At 41.1% G+C, this 24145-nt stretch overlaps 1 long non-coding RNA gene across 2 annotated transcripts in view; it reads left to right on the top strand.

Moving 5' to 3' along the window:
* Window positions 1-17966: 17966 nt before the first annotated feature.
* The window catches only part of LOC114619726, a 13885-nt gene continuing 7706 nt past the window's right edge, over window positions 17967-24145 (top strand). Inside the window, exons 1-3 of one of the 2 annotated variants that reach the window (XR_003711212.1) lie at window positions 17967-18023; window positions 18796-19060; window positions 22188-22312. This is a non-coding gene — a long non-coding RNA (uncharacterized LOC114619726). Of the gene's footprint in view, window positions 18024-18795; window positions 19061-22187; window positions 22313-24145 lie in introns of those variants that run through there. The other variant, XR_003711211.1, reaches the window with a different exon arrangement.

Genomic DNA, 24145 nt, shown 5'->3' on the forward strand with positions numbered 1-24145 from the left:
CTAGGACCTAGACTTAGATAAGTAGCGGATCATTACGTCCCAATCCACTGCACTACCACCTGAGTTGAGCCATCGCTTCCAGTTCAGAACTTTCACTGTCTATGGGAAGCCCACCTTCATAGCAGTGCCCTGCAGGAACACTCTGCCTTGCAGGAGAGCTATGAGCATTTCAGAGTTCCCTCTGCCTGGGGAAACTTGCTCACCTGCATGCCACACATAAGTGCACATCACCCAGCATGGCCAACCCCTGTCCTCATTGCGATGAGTTGACCTTGTATGACCTGGAACCCTATAACCTGCTCAGCCAGCTTCATATACTCCTTTCTTCTCAGCACACAGACACTTAAGCTCAGAATGTAAGAGCATCTGGCAAGAACTCGTCAGCTATAGTTTCAGATGACTACTCAAGATAAGCCAGAAAAAGGAAAGGTGATGGGCAGGGAGGGCAGAGGTTGACTTGGGGAGTTGCTGGGATCATTAGAGAGAAATATACAAAGGAAGTAAGAGTCTTAATTCCTGAAGAGTGATCTGGCCCTGCATGGAACTTTGTAAAGAAATGTTCACAATGGGAACCAAAGCAGTATAGATTCTAGTACTTGGGTGGCTGACACAAGAGGATTTTTCAAAGCTAGCCTGTGCTACACAGCAAGTACAAGGCCAGCCAACAAAACTTCACAATATGACTCTATCTCAAAAAAGTTAAAAGTCTGTATTTTAAAAATTCTAAAACTTGGGGCTGGAAAGATGACTCAGTAGTTAAGAGTACTAGATATTCAGTTCCCAGCTCCTACACACTCGGCTCATAACAGTCTGTTCCAAAGGATCCTTCCTGGTTTTATAGGGTACCAGGCATACAAGTGGTACACACACACACACACACACACACACACACACGTGTATATATATTTATATATATATGTGCAAAAATATGCCTAAAATGAAAATAAAACATTTTCTAAAATTCCCCTATAATGGTCTTACATATTTTCTTGTGTCTTCTCTATATGGTTGAAAAATTTTAATTCTACATAAATTATTTACATTTTTGTCTCTGTCAGTTTATTGATGTTTTTGGTTTGTTTTGGCTGGCACAAATCTTAAAATATGTTTTCATGTTCCTGGAGAGATGGTTCAGCTATTAAGAGCACTAGTTTTTTCAGAGGACTTGGGTTTGAATCCCAGTATCTGCGTGTCAGCTCACAATCATCTGTAACTCCAGTTTTACTTCAGAGATTTCTTTTTAGACAGACATGGTAGTGCATGCCATCAATCCCAGCACTAGGCAGACAGAGTCAGGCGGGTCCAGGACAGCCAGGGCTCTGTTATACAGAAAAACCTTGTCTTGAAAAAACGAAACAAAATAAAACAATTTCTTGTTAAATAGTGAAACAAGTAAAGTTGAGACTGCTTGATATGTGTCAAATGGTTAAATTAATCAGGAACTGCTGGATCTGAGACCTATGTTTTTCTTTAAAATTCTTTTCTTTTTTTGTTTTTTTCAAGACAGGGTTTCTTTGTCTTTAAAATGATTTTTATTACTTCTTAAAATTTGATCTATAAAACGGTAAAATCTTACGAGTCATAATTTTAATCATTTACTCCCCAGAATCCAGATCTCAACATTGAAACTCAAGGTAATAATAATTAGCCTACAGCATGAGTAAAATGGAAATAGCAGAAGATGCTAAAAGTCAAACGAAGAAAGATGTCCAAACAACTGTTTGAAAACAGTACCAGATGCAGTTCCAGGGACTGCTAATAGGTTAAACTAAGGAAGGCTGGGAGTCAGGAGATTATCTCAGTGGGTAGAGGTGCCTGTCACCAAGCCTGCAAACCCAGTTCAGTCCATGAGATTAAGGTGATGGGAGGAGATAAAGGCGTGCACCACCACTGTCCAGCTAAGAAGACGGAATCTTAATTGAGAAAAATACCTCCAAAGGATCGGTGTTTACGTGTGTCTGTGGGGTACTGTCTTGATTCATGATTGATGGGAGAAGGTCCAGCTTACTTCGGGCAGTGCGCGTGGGCCTGGATTGTATAAGAAAGCAGGCTGAGTAAGCTCTGAGGAATAAGGCAGGAAGCAGCGCTCCTCCATGGTCTCTGCTTCAGCGTCTACCACCAGGTTTCTGCCTTGAGTCCCCTAACTACCTTTGATGATGGACTGTTATGCAGAAAATAAGATTAAATAAGCCTTTTCCTCCCCAAGTTGCTTTTGGTCAGTATTTTATTACAGCAATAGAAACCAAGATATAATATCCACTTCTGGCCTCCTTAGGCACCAGGCACTCTCATGGTCCACATACATACATGTAGGGAAAACACTGAACATTTCTGAGCGAGTACTATCCCAAAAGCTGTTGCCTGTACATGGGATATGTTCTTCTAGCTGGGCTGCATTGTCTGGCCTCAGTGGGAAAGGCTGTGTCTAGCCTTGCAGATACTTGATGTACCAGGGTTGGGGGATGATGTCCAGGGGATACTCAGAGGAGAAGGGGAGTGGGGGATAGGGCCAGGATTATGGGAGGGGTGACCAGGAAGGGAGACATGAGTGGGATATAAAGTGAATAAGTAAAAATAAATAAATAGATAAATAGATACTTTTTAAAGAAAGAACTTGAAAGCAGGGGTGGGGAGACATTGTTCAGTGATTACTGGTTAAGAGAAATTGCTGTTATTCTGAGGACTGGAGTTCAGTCCCAGCATCCACATCAGGAGGCTCAGCTGTCTGTAACTCTGGTTCTAGGGACTATGCTGTCTGTGGCTTTCCTAGGCACGTGTACTGACACACACATATCCCCATGCACATACACACACCTACATAGTTACAAATTATACAAATAAAATCGACTTTAGAAATTTAAAGAAATACCATACATTCTTTGTTTCTTACTATAAAAAATGTAGGGAAATTTTAGTTGAGGCGTGTGGTCATACAGCAGACACAGTAATAGAGATGGCAGAAAGATATTTTTCCCGTGTGTGTATATGTATGTAGGATGTATGTGTGTATGTATGTGTATGAGGTTCATGGGCAAGTGTGTGTGGAGATGCATACACCCATGTGTGCACATATGGAGTCAGGGAAATATCACGTTCTTCTCTACCGCTTCTCTCTTCTAATCCCTTGAAGCAGGGTCTCTTGCTGAACCTGGAGCTAAGCTGGCTGACCAGCAGGCCACAGTGATCCTCTTGTCTCAGCTCCCACACAGTGTTAGGGTCGCAGGCACGCACATGGCCAGACCTGGCTTTTAACCTTGAACTTGGAGGATTTGAACTCAGGTCCTCATGCTGGTGTGCAAGCACCACTGCCTACCTAACCATATACACAGCCAAATTTCATTTTTCTTATTATATCGTTGTAAGAAAAAAATGTTACGGGGCTGGAGAGATGGCTCAGCGGTTAAGAGCACTGACTGTTCTTCCAGAGGTCCTGAGTTCAATTCCCAGCAACCACATGGTGGCTCACAACCATCTGTAATGAGATCTGATGCCCTCTTATGGTGTGTCTGAATACACCTACAGTGTATTCACATACATAAAATAAAAATAAACCTTAAAAAATCTTAAAAAAAAGAAAAAAAATGTTACAAGTTGGACAGTAAAGGCTTTTAGAATTTGAATCAGAGCAGTTGACCTTCAAGGGAGTAGCTTTCTTAGAATTAAAAAAGCAGAGGCAGGCAGATTTCTGAGTTTGAGGCCAGCCTGGTCTACAGAGTGAGTCCCAGGACAGCCAGGGCTACACAGAGAAACCCTGTCTCAAACCCCCTCCCCCCAAAAAAAAGCCCCATCTCACAATGTTCCATTCTTCCTATTTTTTAAAAGAGAATTTGAAAAGAAAAAAAAGATAATTCTTACAGTTTCCTATAATTTCCTTTCTTTTTCTCCTTGATTAAAAGTATTTGCTGTGAAAGGTGGAAGTGAAATTTTAACTTTTAGTTAACCATGGGAAGTTATCAATAGAAGGGAAGTGGTTTTCCCTTCATGTTTCAGTCCAGTTTGTGCATTCTCTCTGCCCCTCTGTCTCTCTGTCTCTCTGTCTCTCTCTTACACACACACACAGACACACATACAAAATGTGTGTGTCTCTGTGTGTGTCTGTGAGTGTAAGAGAGAGAGAAGAAAGAGAGTGAGCATGTATGCATGCATACACGCACATGCATGTTAACATGGGCAAGGTATCATAAGGTCTATGATACACACAGGGGCAAACAACCATCTATAACTTCAATTGCAGGGCATCCAATGCTCTCTTTTGCCCTCCATGGGCATCGGGCATGTACATAGTATACAGACATACATATGTAAAGGCAAAACACCCATACACATAAAATAATAAAGTTATTTTTGAAATGGACATAACTAACAAAGAGATCCCATGGATGAAAATTTTCATCCTGTTACATTCATGCTTAAAATCCCTAACTGACACAGAATGGAATTTAAATCATTCAGGGACCACTGAGCTGGTTACTGCCAATATCTGCCCCCACCCTCATCTACTGGCTGCTTCCACCAGGTAGACTGGTTAAGTAATTCCCCCTTGAACTGAGGAGGAAAATATCCTTGGAACCCAAACTCTTTCCCAAGGTCTTCTCTGCAGTATTCTTTTTCTCTGGCCACGAAATTCCTTACCTATCTTGAGGGCCTTACTTAGGTACATTTTCCAGTAGGATCTTCTGGAATCATTGTGGTTCCTTCCTGCACCTCTTTCCGTTAAACCAAATGTAAGAATCTCTTATTTGCTGGTAATAGTGGTGAATGTCCTTAATTCCAGCACTGAGGAGGCAGAGGCAGGCAGATCTCTGAGTCTGAGCCCAGCCTGGTCTGTAGAGTGAGTTCCAGGACAGCCAAGGCTACACAGAGAAACTCTGTCTCAGAAAAACCAAAAAGAAAAAGGAAAGAAAAGAAAAGTGGGGAGGGCAATCTATTTTGATAAAAGAACAGGTGGCTGAGCAAGAGCTCCTTTTGGTAACACCCACATTCCAACTAGTATAATCATAGCCAGTGTGTTTTCAGGAGCTTGTTTGACTAATATATGGGACCTACTAAAAAGGAAGGGACTGCATTTCCAGTGAGGAGACTCTTCCAATGAAAAATAAAAGGCTGAAGTATATGGAAACAAAATCATCAGCTATTCTTAGATCAGGAACCTCCCCAAAGGAACCAGGACAGAGCAGGAAGATGTGAACTGTAATTAACACATTGCTGGAAGCTCACAGTTGCCTTCTCAGTTAAAACCTTCAGGGGAAGGAAGTATGAGGGCGCTCTTCTCATACCTGAGACATTACCTTCCAGGAGTTCCATTACATTTTAGATCTTCTAACAGAGGGGGAAGCAAGGGGCCTCTGTGAAATAAGCATTCTGGCTGCTGGTTTTAATAAAGCCTACTATCAAGAGAAACTGTTGGCTAAAATCTGAGTTTTCTGAGAGTTCAGTTAACCTGGGGGAACAGAATGACCTGACTCCCACCAGGCTTAGGCTTCTGTATGAGAGAAGTCAAAAGCTTAACTCTAGTCTACTCTCATCTTCCTGTCCCTATAAAGACTGCCAAGAAGTACTTATGAATTTACAGACCAGAGGCATGAACTCACTAAAAGACTAAAGTATTGTAACCTGCCTCCACACCTTAGTAGGCCCTCGGACCCTAGCACAACAGACTCCACGATGGAAGTACCATTCATTCTGTAAAACTCCACAGGTAGACAGCACCACCTGCCAAAGGCCTAATCCATCAAAGTCCAGGGAAAGTTCAGGGAAAGTCTCTCAATGTACTAACCTTGCTTTTTGGCTTGTGTAGTTCCACTTCTGGCTAACTGTACCTGTGAACTGAAGGGTGTCACCCCAGCATATGGTTTTTGTGCTTAAAAGCTCACCCTGAGTCGGGCAGTGGTGGCGCATGCCTTTAATCCTAGCACTTGGGAGGCAGAGGCAAAAAACCCCCCCAAAAAAACAAAAAACAAAACAAAACAAAAAAGCTCACCCTGAGAGAGGCTCAGTGCTACATTAGGATATTCAACAGCCTGTGTAGTCGAAGATTGGCTAATAAAGGTTTCCTATTTTATTAGTCATGTCCCAGTAGTTTTCCATGGTGGATACCCCATAACCCTATAACATGTTTCAGCGTTCCTTGCCTCCATCCCTAACTGACCACATTGCTGAAGATGTTCTTACCGAGGTAAGGAGATGGCTCCACACACAAACCTGCCAGCTGTGCAAATTCCCAGCATTCAAGTCTCAGAACCCATGGAAAAATAATGCTGTGTATCTGGAATAACAGTCCTCCTAGGGCAAGATGGTAGGGGCAGAGAGAGGAAAAGCCCAAAGCTGGTAGACCAGTTGGCCTTGAGAATGCTGCAAAGTAACAAAGACAACAGAGGCCCTCCTTCAATAAGGTGGGAATGGAGATCAACTTCCCAAAGCTGTCCTCTGATCGCCCTCTGACATCTCTCACCCCCCCCATATAGACATAAAAAATGAATTAATCTTTAAAAAGACAGAGAAATACCTTTTGACAAGAAAATCATGTCTAGTTATCAAGAAAAATTAAGGGCTGGAGACTTCATTCTATTGGCAAAGTGCTTACTTAATATGTGTAAAGTCCTGGGTTCAATCCTAGATAAATGTAGCTACTTAAGTCGAGGTAGCTGAAGCCTATAATTCCAGCACTTGGAGGTTCAGGCAGAGAAGTTAGAAATTCAAGGGTGCTCTTAAATATAGAGATTCAACACCAGCCTGAGATACATGAGACTCTGTCTAAGTAAATTAGAAAGACAAAAACCTAAAAAGGTATTTTAAAAGGCAAATAAAATACATGAAGAGATAGATCTGAACTAGATTTATATTAGAGATATCAAAATTATTACACAGGGAATTTAAACTTGCCTGGGAGATAACATTCAGCATGCAAGAACTCATTGGCATTATAAATAGAAAAATGGGAATTTCAAGGATAAAAGAGAGCTAGAGAGGTGACTCAGTGGTCAAGGGCACTTGTTGCTTTTGCAGAAGACCTAGGTTCAATTCTCAGTATTCACATGGTGGTTCACAAATATCCAGTCTAAGGAATCCCATGTCTTCTTGTGTTCTACAAGGGCACCACACACTCACATGGGACACAGACATACATGTGGGCAAAATATTTGCACATAAAATAAAATGAACAATTCTAATTTAAAAATTAAAAAAACAAAGATTAAAAAGAATAAAAAATTAGTAGTACACTGGACATGTCTGAGGAAACAATTTCTGAGCTTGAGGGAATGTCTATAGAAACTTCAAAACTTGAAAACAAAGAGAAAGAATACTGAAAAAATGGATCAGAACGTCAAAAAACAATGGCCTATTACACAATTGCCATATGTATGCAGTGGAAATCCCAGGAGAAGAAAGGAATAGAAGCAAGAATCTCCCCTAAATTGAGGACAGACACCAATCTACCCCCAGGAAATGTAGACAAGATTGAGAAAAGAGGAACTTAAAGAAGCAAATGCAATGGTTTCCCAGTTTTATCCAATAGAAACTGTTTGATAGTAGAATCTGTTTCAGTGGCAGGCTGCCCGTAGTAGGTGTGGTTGTATACAGGCTGTCATACAAGATAACATTACTTATTAAGTTAATCCAATTAATTTTACTTGTTTTAAATCCTCAACCAGCTACCAGAAGAGTATAATTTGATACTTTGTAGTTTCCTTTTTCTAGTGATGGAGATCAAACCCAAGGCTTCAGCATGTCAGGTAAGTACTCACCCACTGAGGCAGGCCTTCAGTCCTCATAACGTGATCTTTTCTATAGAAGATAATGCCTTGTGCAAAAGATAGGAATAGTCCAACTACCTTAGTAGTTGTATTTTTCATTATGTGTTAATTGAATTTATATATATTAATTCTGAGGTTACACCTGGTAAATTGAGACTTGGTGAGGTGAATTGAACTTCTCAGTTTTGCCATCAATTGAGAGGACTTTTTTCTTTTTTCCTTTTTTTGGTTTTTCAAGACTGAGTTTCTTTGTAGCCCTGACTGTCTTGGAACTCATTTGGTAGACCAGGCTGGCCTGGAACTCAGAGATATTGCCTCTGCCTCCTGAGTATTGGATTAAAGCCACCATCGTCCCCATCTGGCTGAGAAAAATTGTAAGCACAGTAGTATCAATAGATTCACACAAGACCTTTAAGTTAATGTGGAAGTCTTATGTCAGTGAAAATTGGGCCTCAGTTCTACTTTCAATATAAATATCCAGGCAATTTTAGAAGCTGCTGGATCACAGGCTTATTAGGGAAATGTGGTCTCGGGGTAGTAAATATGTTTACCTTGAGGAAAATCAGGAAAAGGGGATCTGCTGCTTCATAGTTGAGAAAGGCACAACAGTACTGATGGGCCTTCTGAGGAACCCAAAGCTTGGGTCTGCTTCTGGAAAACTGCTGTCCTCATCTTGATAGCTGAATGATATCTAAAGGCAGAAGAGTGTATGAAACTTAAGCAGCAGCTAGGGTCCCTACTAATAGATTCCTCAAAGACAATATGAAAAATTTTCTTCCTCAGTGCAGCTTCAGTAAGGGAATCAATGATTACACATAGCAATTGACTTGGTTTCATTTCACATGCAAACACTATTTCTTCAAGGTTGAGGTTTGGTCTTTTACTGTGTATTGTAATGCTAAGTGCAGGCCCCCAAGACCTTTTGGCCCAGAGACTGCCTGTGACCCAAGTGAGCTGTTCTGGTTGGTGAATAAAGATGCCAACAGCCAATAGCTGGGCAGAAGACATATAGGCAAGGATTTAGGGTTCCTGGGCCTGGGGGGCGGGGGGATTGGAGGAGAAACACAAGGAAAAGAAGGTGAGGAGGAAGAAAAAGTCGACATGGGTTAGGTGATCATGAAAACATGGTCCTGAGGGCTGGCCAATTGGAGTTAAGAGCAGCCAAAATGAAATATAGTAAGTAATAACTTAGGGTTATGGATAGGAAAGTAGATTCTAACAGCATAGAAGGTAGATATCTGCTCAGCTCTTGTGCTGTTTAAGGCTTATTGTAAATGTAAAGATTCTGTGTGTCTTTAATCCTGAAACTGAATGCTCAAAGGAGAGGTAGAAACCCCAAATTGGGATTAAATTTTCTACACTACCTCAATATCTATGTTACTGGTCCCAAGGGTAGGAAAATAAGACTAGGCTGACAATACATGTAGCTCCCTCAGTATCATTTCTAAAATGAAGCAACATGCATCTTTTATCAACTGCACAAGCTGTAACTCTGAAGCATTGGGGTCTCCTGGAGCTTGTGTAGTTGCATTGCTGCTGTATCCAGCCCTACTGGGTCAAAAATTAGCATTTGAAATTAAAAGATATATATTTTATGGCTGGGCATGGTAATACATGCCTTTAATCCCAGCACTCGGGAGGCAAAGGCAGGCAGATCTCTGAGTTCGAGGCCAGCCTGGTTGTTGGGAGCCGACTCTGAGACCCACTCCCTCTGCTCCTCCACCTCCAGATGCTCCTACTATGGAGATGGTGGTTGTAGATCCCAGAAAGGAGTTACAGGACAAAATTTCTCTGCTTAAACAACAAACAGAGTTAGAAAAAGAGTTATCAAGACTTAATTAATCAGCTACAAAAATTAAAGACAGGAAAGATGTCTCGAGAGGGCAAGGAAAATCCCTCAGGTCCTTGAGTTCCTCAACCTAGAGTCCAAAGGCAGCCCCTGCCCTCTGCTTTTAGTTCAGTCACAGATCAGCCAGAGGAGGGAGAGGCTGAGGTTTTCCCTGTATCAGAGACTAGAGACGCTCAAGGGGTTTCATGGAGACATCACACAGGGTTTAAATGCAAATCCTGCCTGCCAAGCGGCCATTAGACCCTATAAGAAAAAGACAGACTTTACTGGGTATATCAGACTCTGTTCTGACATAGGACTCTCTTACCAACAAGGCCTAGCTATGGCAGCTGCCATGCAAGGACAATCAGTAAGAGAGTTTTTGGCAAGCAGAGACAAAAAGGCCTGTTTTAAATGTGACAAGCCTGGACACTTTGCAAAAGATTGCAAGGCAGAAAATGAGTTAACCCAGAGACAGCCTAGAAAACAGCCTGGCCTATGCCCACGTTGCAAACGTGGAAGACATTGGGCTAGTGAATGTAGGTCCAAGACAGATACACAAGGAAACACCCTTTCCCATAATCAGGGAAATGGGAACAGAGGCCAGCCCCAGGCCCCGAACCAATACAAGCCAAAACAGGCTTATGGGGCAGTCAGTATCATACCAGCAAACAACAACCCCTTTCAGAACTTAGTCGAGCAACCCCAGGAAGCACAGGAGTAGACCTCAGTTCTGCCACCCACACAGTATTAACCCCAGAAATGGGACCTCAGGCCTTACCCACTGGAGTGTTTGGACCACTCCATCCAAATGTGTTTGACCTGATAGTGGGGAGAAGCAGTGCAACTATGCAGGGACTACAAATTTTTCCTGGAGTTATAGACAGTGATTATCAAGGTGAGATTAAGGTAGTGGCCAAGGCAATACAGAATATAGTCACCGTTCCTACAGGAAGGAGGATAGCTCAACTACTGCTACTTCCATTGATTCCTACTAATCACAAATATAAGAATCCTAAGAGAGGGGATCAAGGCTTTGGTTCCTCTGATGCATACTGGGTACAGCCTATAGTTAAACAAAAACCTATGATGACAATATTGCTCGATGGGAAGGCATTCCAAGGTTTGGTTGATACAGGAGCTGATGTGACAATTATCAAACAAAGAGATTGGCCTGCCACCTGGCCTCTGACCCCAACTTTAACCAATTTAAGGGGTATTGGCCAAAGTCAAAGTCCACAGCAAAGCTCTAAGGTGCTGACATGGAAAGATAAAGAAGGGAATACAGGGAATATACAACCCTATGTCATCCCGGGCCTTCCCATTAATCTCTGGGGCAGAGATCTATTATTCCAGTTGGGATTGATTATGTGCAGCCCTAATGAAGTAATCACGGCTCAAACAATAAACTCTGGATTTTCTCCAGGGAAAGGATTAGGAAAAAGTGAAAATGGGATTACTCATCCTATTGAGGTCCATGGTAACTCTGGAAGAAGAGGCTTGGGGTATTTTTGATGGGGGCTATTGATTCAGCTGCACCCCTAGGGCATTGTGCCGATCCCATCACCTAGAAGGAGGATTTGCCTGTCTGGGTGGATCAGTGGTTCCTAACCACCGAAAAATTACAAGCTGTTCAATTGTTAGTGCAGGAGCAATTACAGGCAGGACATTTAGAAGAGAGTAACTCTCCCTGCAATACCCCAATATTTGTCATTAGGAAACAGTCAGGAAAGTGGAGATTGTTGCAAGACTTGAGGGCTGTTAATGCGACCATGGTTCTGATGGGAGCCTTACAACCTGGGCTGCCCACACCAGTGGCCATACCTTTAGGCTATTACAAAATAGTTACAAGATCCATATACTTATTTAGGATTTCAGATTAATGGTCCACGCATTATTAACAGTAAGGCCACCTAGAGGACTGATTCCCTTAAGACATTTAATGATTTTCAAAAACTGTTGGAAGACATTAATTGGCTACGACCATATTTGAAACTTATGACAGGAGAGTTGAAACCTTTGTTTGACATTCTCAAAGGAGATCCTGACCCTAAGTCTGGCAGGTCTCTAACAGAGGAGGGTAGAAAAGCCTTACGGAAGGTTGAGAATGCTATTTCATCCCAATTTGTAACTCATATTAATTATTCTAAGCCTTTATATATTTTTATTTTTAACACTAAACTAACTCCTACTGATGTCATAGTACAACCATATACAAGACATCAGGTTAATTGGCTTATGCAGAGTTCTGGAGTTTGGCCTATAGTATGTGCTTCATTTGGTGATCAACTAGATAACCATTATCCGCCAGACAAATTAGTTCAATTTTGTAATCGCTATGCATTTGTTTTTCCATCTCGTACTGCGCATGCACCTATAAAGGAAGCATTGCTAGTTTTCACTGATGGGTCCTCATCAGGAACAGCTGCTTATGCCTTTAAGGATCAAGTAATTTCCTTTGCTACATCAGCTGTGTCAGCTCAATTGGTTGAATTACATGCTGTTGTTGCTGTGTTTCAAGCATTTCCAAATCAAACCATTAATATTTACACAGATAGTTCATATATAGCTCAATCTATTCCTCTGCTAGAAACTGCTGCTCAAATAAAGCACTCCTCAGAAGCACCGTGTGCGTTCTGGGGACAGATCTTGGAGATTTCTTGGTCATGTTGAAAATAAGCCAATAGGTAGAGTGGCTAGAAGGGGGGCGGGGGGCATGTCAAAGGCAATGAGATGTATAGGAAGGCTGTCACAGCAATCCAGAAAAGACCTAGTAGAACTCACTCGCAGGTGGTAGTGGTGGAATAGATAAATGATTCAATTCCAGATATATTTTGAAGATATAGTCTAAGAATTGAAGTGTATGAGGAAGGTACTTTCTAGATTCTTGGCCATAGCAACTGGAAGTATATAGTGTAGCTAAAGACTAGAGTGTGGCATCTCCTAGAGGGAGTGTTTTTTTCTCCTTAGTCATCTCCTCAGCCAATGCTGTTGAACTGACCTTAAGGGCTTACTCTGTAAAAGTAACTTTTAATTGCCTGATGTAATTGTCTGCTAGCCTAGGCCTAGTCCTGGAAGCTTCTAGCCTCCATACAATCTAATCTAGGCCTAGAATGTTTTCATCTTCTGAGACTTACTGCCGAGTAAATTCACCCTTTCTAGCTTTTTCTATACCCTGCCTAGCTAGTCAACTCTGTTGTTCTGGCTCAAAATTCCTTTCCATGGTAACTGATCCAATCTGGCTCCTGTCTGCCTCTCTTGAATTGCTCTGCTTGATTTCAAACTAACTGTAGCAATCTGTTCAAATCTTCTGGCTCCTTCTCATTCTCTGGCTTGTTCTTTCTTTGTGCCCTGCCTCTGTAAAACTCTTCCAGTGAAACGGCCTCCTTCTTCTTCCTCTCTTCTCTGCCTGCACTGCTCCCTCAAGTAGCCTTCCTTTCCTCTCTCTTCTTGTGAGAGTTGGGCATATCCTATTCTGTCAAATCTTTCTCTGATTCATCATTTTGTCTGCTACTCAATTAGATACCACTTTCAAACATGGGTACTTTCTTCTACAAATTAACTTTACCGTCATTGTCAGGGATTAAAAGTGTGGGCTAAGGCTGAGCCACACCATAATTAGAAACAGTTTTTTTAAATAAATAACACAATCTCAGGGTTTACAGTGTGATAAAATGTCCTGCAGCATTACTCCTTCTACCTGCCGTGTTCTACCATTTGGCTTGGATGCTCTTTCCCCTAAACTTTGACATAAGTGACATGATAAGCCTGGTAGACCCCAACCTCTTAAAGTTTGAGTTGTGACATCATTGTCTACAACAGTAAAAGGTTTCTGGGCACACCACTACTGAAAGGCAAGTTAAAATCAAATGTTGAACTAATCTGAGATGTTTCTGTGTTATATGACTTCCCTGCCTTCTCAATTCTGAACTCACAAGATTTCTCAGGGATTCCTGCACTGCACATGATGTGTGTGAATGCTTCCTGAAATACCTTAGCTCAGGTCCAAGAATGCTAGACGTTATGACTTGTGTGTTTTTACTCTATGAACAATATTTTGTGTTTTTTTTACAGGGGAATGATGATTTCATTATAAAAAAAACCCAAAAGCTTTTAATATTTTTCTGTCATTATTCCTTAGCAAGTAAGTATCAAATTAGTATTGATATCAAGATTATATTGTATTAGAATGTTGATTTAAAGAATTGCTGTTTAGAGTTCTGCAAGATGGCTCAGTGGATGAAAGTCTGATGATCTAAATTCAATCCCTGGTACCTATACAGTAGGATAGAACCAGCTCCCACTAGTTGTCCTATGACCACACACACACACACACACACACACACACACACACTTACACTCACACTAATAAGCAAATACATGTAATTTTAAAAGCAGCTGTTTGGGTTATGACCTGAGTTTCATTTTTAAAAAGCCATTGAATGGGGACTGGAGATATGCATGGAATCCCAGGTTCAATCCCAACACGATGTAAATTGGACTTGGTGGAGCACTCCCATCATCCTAGCACTCTGGAGGTGGGAGATTAGGTGCTCAAAGTCTTTATTGGCTAGTTTGACCCCATCTCAAAAAAAAAAAAGTCATTAAAGGAATTTTGACTTAGAATTAGGACAGAATTTCCAGCAAATTTTGAAATGGTCCTAAACACACTTGTGCCATTTAGAAAATATATTTGTGTGTGTGCACCATGGCATTCCTGCGAAGAACAGAGGATTTTAAGAGCTTGTCTTCTATTTGAGACAGGTTATCGTTTTTTTTTTTTTGTTTTGTTTTTTTTTTTGGTTTTTTGGTTTTTTGGTTTTTCCAGACAGGTTTTTCTCTGTGTAGCCCCGGCTGTCCTGGAACTCACTCTGTAGACCAGGCTGGCCTCGAACTCAGAAATCTGCCTGCCTCTGCCTCCCAAGTGCTGGGATTAAGAGACTAGGTATCTTGATGTTTTTCCTTTGCTGTGTACCCCACGCTAGCTCACTCTCTCACTTCTAAAAATTCTCCTGTCTCTACTTCCTCCCTATAGGAGCAGTAGGATATTACAGGCATGAACAACCATGTATGGATTTCTATAGGTTCTGCAGATACAGAATCAGGTTCTCAGCCAGGCAAGTGGCTGCATGCCTGTAGTCCCAGCACTCTGGAGGCAGAGGCAGGTGAGTTTGAGGCCAGTCTGGTCTACCAATCAAGTTTCAGGACAGCCAGGGCTGTTACACAGAGAAACCCTGTCTCAAAAAACAAAAAATAAAAAGTAAAACAAAACAGAATCCGGTCCTCACAGTTGTGCAGCAAATACTTCACCCACTGAGCCGTCCTCCCTTCCCTTTTGTACTAGATTTATGAGAAGCAGATTTCTCAGCAAAAATGATTATAAAATTAAAATACAAAACAACTTTAAAATAAACATAGAAGATGATATATGCCCTGCAGTAGTAGTCAGCTGACATTTAATTTTATGTAAAGTATATAAAATTGCTTTTGTCTCTAACAGATGGTAAAATTACATGTATGCCAAAGATTCGCTTTTTTTTTCTTTTTTTTTTGGTTTTTCGAGACAAGGTTTCTCTGTGTAGCCCTGGCTGTCCTGGAACTCACTCTGTAGACCAGGCCGGCCTCGAACTCAGAAATCTGCCTGCCTCTGCCTCCCAAGTGCTGGGATTAAAGGCATGTGCCACCACCGCCCGGCTAAGAGTGGCTTAAAAATGAATTTCACTATTATCATCAGTAAATGTTTGGCTTGCATATCTATTTTATGTGGCTTTATACCTAGGGTCATTTAAAAAGTTCTCAGCCAAAAATGGGTCTAAAGTGAAACATTTTTAAGAAGACCCGTGCTACATGAAGCTCATGAAGAAGGAAGACCAAGTGTGGGTGCTTCGGTCCTTCTTAGAAGGAGTAACAAAATACTCATGGGAGCAAATATGGAGACAAAGCATGGGACAGAAACGGAAGGAGAGGCCGTCCAGAGACTGCTCCACCTGGGTATCCATCCCATGTGCAGTCACCAAAGGTAGATGCTGATGTGGATGCCAGGAAGTGCATGCTGACAGGAGCCTGATATATCTATTTTCTTAGAGGTCTGCCGGAGTTTGACATATACAGAGGCGGATGCTCACAGCTAACCATTGAACTGATCATGGGGTTCCCAATGGAGGAGTTAGAGAGAGGACTGAATGAGCTGAAAGGGTTTGCAGCCCCATGGGGAGAGCAACAATACCAACCAACCAGAGCTCCCAGTGTCTAAACCACCAGCCTGGGAGCACATAGGGAGGGACCCATGGCTCCAGCTGTATATGTAGGGGAGGAGGGCCTTGGTCCAGTGAAGGCTGGATACCCCAGTGTGGGGGAATTTGAGAGTGGGGAGGAGAGAGAGAGAGAGAGAGAGAGAGAGAGAGAGAAAGAGAGAGAGAGAGAGAGCTAACACTGAGAATTTCAGAGACAAGGTTGACCACTTGACTAGAGAAGGAAGAGTAAACTTTGGAATGATTGGCTGCCTCTGTTTCCATTACAGTCAACTGGCTGGGGATCAGAAGGTAGGTGAGTAGCCTGTTAATCAGTTTTCTCCTCAGATCACAGAGTTTCTAAATAATGTTACTGAAGCTTAATGACTCAATTCCTGCCCTCTACTCATTGATGCTTGTTGTGAAGGGTAACAGGAACTCTGCATTTTGGTGACAGTATCACAAAATTTATTTTCACCTTTGATATTCAAGCTTCAGCATGGTCTGCAAAACGGAAACATTCATTCTGTGATTCTTGACAAGAAAAACTTGTAGATTAATCATAGATGAAAATAGACGGGGGCTGGGAGATGGCTCAGTGGTTAAGAGCATTTGTAGCTCATGAGACAATGCTCCCAGCACACATGTCAGGAGGCCTCCAGCTCAAGGGATCAGATATATTCTGACCTCTGAGGGTACACAAACATATGCGGCACAAGCTTGTGGGGGCGTTAGTATATTTTAAAAACAAAGGTCACATAGTGAACCCCCCATGATGGCATTAGTAGTAGCTTTAAGTATATGTCAGAGGATAATTTTTATGAGTAGGTTCTTGCCTTCTACTTAGTGAGCTAGGGTCTCTTTTTGTGTGAACAGGTTAGTTACTACATGCTAGCCCTCCCGTCTCCATCTCCCATTTCAGGAGGTCTGGCTTGCACAGCAAATTATCTCCCTTCGTTTCCTTTCTTCATCTTTCCTTTTGTGGCAAGGTCTCATGTGGCACAGGCTGATCCCAGACTTGCTAGGTAGCCGATGTCAGCTTTGAACTCCTGATCTCTCTGTCACCATCTCCTGTTAGATCACAGACCTATTTCTTTAAGGCGGCTTTGATTACCTCTGAAGCTTAGTGATAACATATAGGAGTTCATTTTACTACTTTGTTTCTTTGTGTGTGAGCTTGCTAGGAATCAGACACAGGGCATCTCGGATGCTCAGCTGCTCTAACACTGAATTTTTTATGTTTAAAAAATTTCACAATAGTTTCTTAAGTGTTTAAGATTTAAAAGATGGTTAATCTTACGCTTTCCTCCTCCCTTTTTTTTTTTGGAATTGTTGTTTTTTTTAATTAATTTATTTATTATATGTAAATACACTGTAGCTATCTTCAGACACCCCACAAGAAGGTATCAGATATCATTACAGATGGTTGTGAGCCACCATGTGGTTGCTGGGATTTGAACTCATGACCTCTGGAAGAGCAGAGCCATCTCACCAGCCCCATTCTCCTCCCTTAAAACAACAACAAATTTAAGAAAGTTGGGTGCAGCTAATAAGACTGCCTTTTGCTTATTTTTCTGAAAGACGGAACTCATCCAAGATTTTGGTAGAGCAAGCTCCTTGGAACAGACACAGAATGGCAGTGACAATACAAAGGCACCAACACAAGTACAGGGAAAGATTTTTTTTTCTTTTTTTGCTTTTGAGCGCTGTCCCAGGACCAATCCCATTTCTACAAGGAAATCAAATCGAAATCCTCTGTAGAAGCCACTATAGAGTCGCCAGCCTTCAGCTGATTCGCAGAGGCGACGTCTGGCGACGCCAGAGCAGGCGAGCAGAGGCGGGGCGCGACGTCAGCACGTCGGTCCTCACGTCCAGCTGGGAGAATACAGACCTGAGTGCCCAGGCTGGCTCTGACCGCTTTCAAAGCCGGGAGCCGAGGCCACTGCGGCTGCGCAGGCATGCCGGGGGCGGGGCTTCGGGCCTGAGCGGCCCTTGAGGAGCGGCTGCTGGAGGGCCGGGTAAATCCCGAGAGGCCGGAATGATTAGCCGAGGGGCTGCTCCGCCCCTGGCTCCTCCCGCCTCGCGTCGGCGCTGCCCCGCCTCCGCCTCCCGCCCGCTCGGCTTCGGGGTGACACGGGGCTTCGCCGCGGGCAGGGCGGAGGGCAGCAAGTTAGCCCGCGGCGGGGTGGCGGCGGCCGGCCTGTGAGCGCGGTGAGGGAACGCCGAGGTCGGGCGGAGGCTGCCGCCGGGCAGGAGGGCCCGGGCGAGTGAGGCGCAGGGCTGCAGCCTGAGGGGCGGCGGCGGCGGGCGAGGGGGCGCGGCCGGCCCGGGCGGCTCTGGCCGCGGCCGGTTGGCGTGGGTCCCGGGTCTGGGTCCCAGAGCGCTCGGGTCCGCGCTTCTGAAGTTGATTGGCACGCCCGACGTTTGTCTCTCTTGTTCTTAACGGGAACGCGGGGAGGAAATGGAAAGGTCCCCGGACTGCTGCGAGGCGGGGGCTGGGGGGCTCCCCCGGGAGGTGGTCCTTGCCGCCGTGGGCGAGCCCCTTTCTTCTTGGGTGGAGAGGTGGAGGCCAGGTAGGCAGGGTGACTTTCAGTGTTTGGATGGTTAAAACAAACAAACCAGGAATTCCTCGGGCCCTCCCCCCACGCCCTGCCCTGCGACGCAGCAAACATTCCCAGCAACTTTTAAGAAGCAGGCGAGAAATCTCAGACATTTGTTGTGTTTGATCTGTGCTCCTGGTTAAGGGAAAACGTGAGAAGGGAGTCGTGTTCCTTCCCATCTATCACAGTTTTGGTTGTGAATCTCCCTGGAAGATTTTAGTATTTTATGTTGATCGTTAGTCGTGTGTCAAATAGGAGTTTCTGGAATATCTAATCACATTAAAAATTTATCCCTTTGAACGGGATAAGCAAGGCAGACATAACTGGATTTTTTTTTTTCAAATATGGCTTAAAAAAACTTTGGATATTTTTGTATTTCACAGACCTATTTACGAGGCCAGTTACCACTCATGAAGAAGTGTTGGACTAGTTGGACTTATTGGCCTGAGACAGTCTATTTGTTCTACGTATTTTTTATTTATCCCACCGCTTTGAGCTTTACTGTAACGGCTGAGAAACTTGGAAAATAAAATAACATGATGTGGTCTTGAACCTTCTTTTTGAGGAAATAATAAAGTGCCAGAGTGAAAAGCCAGAATGGCAGCCAGAGAGAGGCTGTTTGAACTTTGGATGCTTTATTGTACAAAGGTAATTTGCTTTCCTTTTTATTTCTGTACTTAAAATTACTTGATTATAAAATTTTGTGTCCAGCGTTATGAACTTAATGTGTAGTGTGTTTGTTCATATTGATAATCCTGAATTGACAGGTGTGGTGGTGCATACCTCTAGTCCCAGAACAGAGTCCTAGAACTCAAGAGGTAGGAACAGGTGGAGTTATGTGAGTTCGAGTTGGTTCTAGTCAACATAAGAGATTTCCAAGACAGCTGGGGCTGCATAGAGAGACCCTATCTCAATACAAAACCCCAAACAACTCCCCCTATCCTGAATTAAAAAAAAAATCAAGAGAAGTAAATAAATTAATATAAAAAAACACTTAAGAGATCTTGTATTTGCCATATTTTTTTCAGATTTGAGTACATTGACAATATTGGCCTACTGTTAAAAACTTACAATGTTTTCTTTGATATATCTTCAATGATCTCAAAATTTTACGGTAGATTGTACCTTTAAAAGAAAAATAAAACTCCTATTGTGTGTGGGCTATGTGGGGCCCACATGGGGGCCTTGGTACTTTTATAGAGGACCATGCTGTGGGTGTGGTTGTCCACATTTATATACGTTCCTAGGATTGGTCTAGGTCAGTAGGATTGTGTGCCAGGTGCTTTACCAATTGAGCCATCTCACCTGCTCCAAATATTTTATTTTTACGCTATGTTTTTCTTCCCTCAATTAGGGTTAAAGATAGTTTTGTTTGGACATTAAACTTTTTTTTTTCATCAACCTCTTAAATTATTTTTGAAGGTTATTGATTGAGGTGGGTATTATGGGATTAACATGTTAGCGCACATTAGCATTATCTCATTTGATGCTAGCTAGAGTCTGGTGAGGTGGGTATTGTAATTATCCTTTTATTTGTGAGAACTGGTGTAGGTGTGAGTTTGGAATTCAGAAGTATCTGATTCAGGTCCCATCTATTTAACCATTTTGCCATTTAGAAATAAATTTCTTTGACTTCCTTCATGTGAATTTTTGCTTTGTAAGTTTGATTTTAGGCCATTGAGAAGGGTGTTCCTTGCCGGGCAGTGGTGGCGCACGCCTTTAATCCCAGCACTTGGGAGGCAGAGGCAGGCGGATTTCTGAGTTTGAGGCCAGCCTGGTCTACAGAGTGAGTTCCAGGACAGCCAGGGCTACACAGAGAAAACCTGTCTCGAAAAACCAAAAAAAAAAAGAGGTGGGTGTTCCTTAAAGGGTGTTTCTCAAGTGAGGCTCTATGTTAGCACTTTGAAGACATGGCAATGGTCAGAGAACCATTCATTCCCAGTCAACTGGTTAATTTAGGTCTGTGTGGTTATGTTCTCAGATCACAGCCTGTATGTAGTTCTGCATTATATATTCAGGTTTGTTTTTAAAATATAATTTCAGTTAATTAAACAGCAATTTATCCTGTAAGAAGTTATCTAATTTTCACTGTAATTTTTCTTAACTTCCTGGTTCTGCACATATATATACAATACAAATGTTCACACACATACCTTGAAAAGTCAATATAAAATTTTAAAATAGCTTTTAGGCTTATATAATTGACAGAAATATCTTTTTAAAAATAAACAACCCTTCTAATAAAAAAGGAATCTATCTCATCTAGACACTGTTGAAAATAGTCACTAATAAGTTAGTCAAAAGTTAAAATGAAATTTTAGTATGAATATCCAATAATTTGAAAGTGACTTGTTAAAAAATATATTAGACTTACTAATTTTCACCATTTTCAAAATGAGAAGTAAATGAGATCACACTGTTTTACTAATTATGTATTTTTTAAAGGTAGATTAAATGATAGTATATATTTGAAAAGGTAGTATATTGTTGATACACACTCATTTTAAAATTTATCTTACTGAATATAAACATGAATTATTTTGTCATGATTTTTTTTTCCCTCCTTCCCTCCCTCCCTCTTTCTTTTTGTGGTGCTAGGGATAGAATTCAGGGCCTTGAGTATGACAGGCAATTGCTATGTCCCCAAGCTACGTACAACCCCTACTGTCAAATTTTGAAGCCTCCTATCTTGGACAGAAAGATAAATCTAATTTTTGTGATTACAATTAAGCCATGTTTGCTCTTAAGATTTAATTTTGTGTTGTTTCAGAAAGTAGTTGTTTAAAATGTGATTTTTTTTCAAAAAACACTGTCAGTTCATGGATAATACACTTGTTAGTAACTTGTACACTTGGATCAGGTAGCTACCAAGTGCACAGTCACAGCTGAAGCTCATTTGCTGCTGAGGATGCTAACACATTACTGATGTCTGCACTTTCTAGCCACTGTGCTTCTGCTCCTTCTCTAGCAGTTCGTCCCTCAAAACATGACCTCCCCACCAGCACTGGTCACATTTTAAGGCCTTTTTGCTTTATGTTCTATACTTTTGACAAGTTTTCATACAATTTGAAGACTTGTTGGATCTTATAAAAATGTCTTCTACAGCTGAGTGCTGAGAGATTCTTAGACTGGTGACTTGTAATTGTGAGGCCAGTTTTGGCTCTCCTATTTTCTTTTGTGACCCTGAGCAAGACTTATCTTTTTGTGTCTGATTTTCATTTGCTAAGTAATATTGTATGTTTAGGGAGGATGTTTGTTGAACTCACCAAGTGTTGTTTAGATTTTTTTTTGTTTTTTTTTGATTGTTTTATTTTTAGAGACATAGTTTCTCTGTATAGACCAGGCTGACTTTGAACTCTAGAAGAGGGCCTTGGATCCTCTGGAACTGGAATTATAAACAGTTGTGTGCTGGGAATTGAACCTGGGTTCTCTGGAAGAGCAACTGATGCTCTTAGTGCTCTTAATCACTGAGCTGTCTCTTTAGCTTCTTTTTTTGGTTTTGACCTTTGAGAGACAAGTAGCTTTGTTTTACTTTTCATAATGTGAATTATTATATAAACTCTTTTAGTTCTCTTCCTTAAAACTTTTTTATAGAAATTTTCAATATGCATGAAGTTGATAAGACATAGTAAGCCTTTTATTTGTTACTCAGTTCAGCAATGATCAGTGTATACCCTAGTGCTTCTATAGCCTTCCATGTTCCCTATATCTTTAAAATATACTTTATATATGTATATCTGATATCTGTAAAATGTCTTAAAAACTATCACAACAGGTGCTGGAGAGATAGCTCAGTGGTTGAGAGCACTGACTGTTCTTCCAAAGAACCGAGGATCAAATCCTACCGTCCATGTGGCAGCTCACAACTGTCTGTAACTCCAAGATCTGACACCTTCACACAGACATGCATGCAGACAGAACACCAACGCACATAAAATGGAAGTGAATTATTTTAAAAAAAAAAAAGAAAAATATCACAATAGAATAATTCTTTAAATTCTAAAAAATATATTTATATTCATACATCTTTGCTAATTTCATAAGATTGTATTTTCTCATGGAATAATTACATATTTAAACAAATGATATGTACTATATTTTATTGAAAGAATATGTGACACCTTATAGATTCCCCTTTACCATACTCTTCTTAGCTGTTTACTTGTAGTAGAAAGCAGTTTTGACCCTAGAGTTTTCTACAATCTGGATTTGCTACTGGATCTCCCAAAGCTTTTAAAAATTGCTTCTCTTTGGGTTTGGGTGCCTGTGACCTGGCAAGTATAAAACCTTGACTCAGGTTCTGGTTTGGTTATGGAAGGCTATAATAATTCATACATGTAGCGGTTACCTGTTTTACGAGGATTTCTTGTTACTGTAATGTTCTAGCACTTTTTGTTAGAGAAATGGCCTTTCATCATTTATTGATGATAGTTCCTTAAAAGAAAGTCATGTTGCATAAATGTTTGATTCTTTTTGTCAATTTTCAGAACAATGACTTGATTAGCAAAATGACCAGTTTTTCTGGAGTACCAAGTTTTAATTTTTCATGATTAAAATTTAAAGTACTTACCATTTTGCTGTCCTACTTGATTTTTTTGAGTACACAAAACATTGAATACATACTTGGTTACAGAAGAATTCTTTGAAGATTATGAAGGTCTGTTTTTATGTCAGTGAAGTTAAGACATCTTTCATATTTGCCACAGTGCTAAACTGACTTTGGGACATGTATTTTAGTGTGTTGTTAGTAGGTCATTCTTGTAATGTTTTGACGTTGCCACTGAGTAGTTGGAAAATTTAGTAAATATACCCTTGATTTATACTTCTTTGTAGAAGAAATGCTGTGGACAATAATATGAATAAGTAGAAGTACTTATTCACCTGAGTTCAGTTGCAAGACTAATATTAGAGATGAAAGTCTTCTGAGTAGAAGTTTCTATTTTAGCAGATGGAGCCTCACATATTAAATTGAACATTTGATAAAATACTTGGTAATTTTTTTTCTTCTTAGTAGTTTTTTTCTTAAATTAACAAGTAATTATGGAGTGTGCTCTAATTTTTAATACATGTATGCACAGAATAATCAAGGCAGGCTTATATCCATCTGTCTGTCTGTCTGTCTGTCTATATCTATCTCCTCTCACATAATTACTTTCTGGTGTGCAGTTTGTTTCGTTATCAAATATTTCAGGCCTATCTTTTTTTTTATCTTGTCCTTATGGGATTAGGGTTTAATTACATTGTTAGAAATATGACTGTCCATAACAGACTATTTGTTAATTTTATATAGTAGTTATCATATAGGAAAGATGGAAAGGAGGAACACTATCCTGTTCTCTGAAGATTGTTACAGTAGTTGGTATGACCACTGATTCAAGTTACATGTATTCTGAACTTTCCTGCTTTCAAATAGTTATCCCCACCCAGGGTCAAGGATTTGATCGACAGTGCATTACATTTTGTATTGCTCTTAAAAGTTAAACATTAAATTTGGACAGCTCTAATCTAAGTATCTGATTTTAGTTCATTACTTAGCAACTGCTTCTCTGGATATATTTAAGAGTAGACAGTCAAATGACAACTGTTTAGTGTCTTCTGACATTTCTTTGCTTAATCTTAAGACAGAAACAGAAGAGGTAAGTTTTATATAAGCAGTTTAAGTATTAAGCATCTTTTGGGAATTTGTATATTTGTACCTTCTCTCTTTCCAACTACTGCCCTTTCCTAGGATCT

Source organism: Grammomys surdaster, unplaced genomic scaffold (assembly GCF_004785775.1).
Source record: "Grammomys surdaster isolate TR1022 unplaced genomic scaffold, NIH_TR_1.0 165, whole genome shotgun sequence".
Lineage (NCBI taxonomy): Eukaryota > Metazoa > Chordata > Mammalia > Rodentia > Muridae > Grammomys > Grammomys surdaster.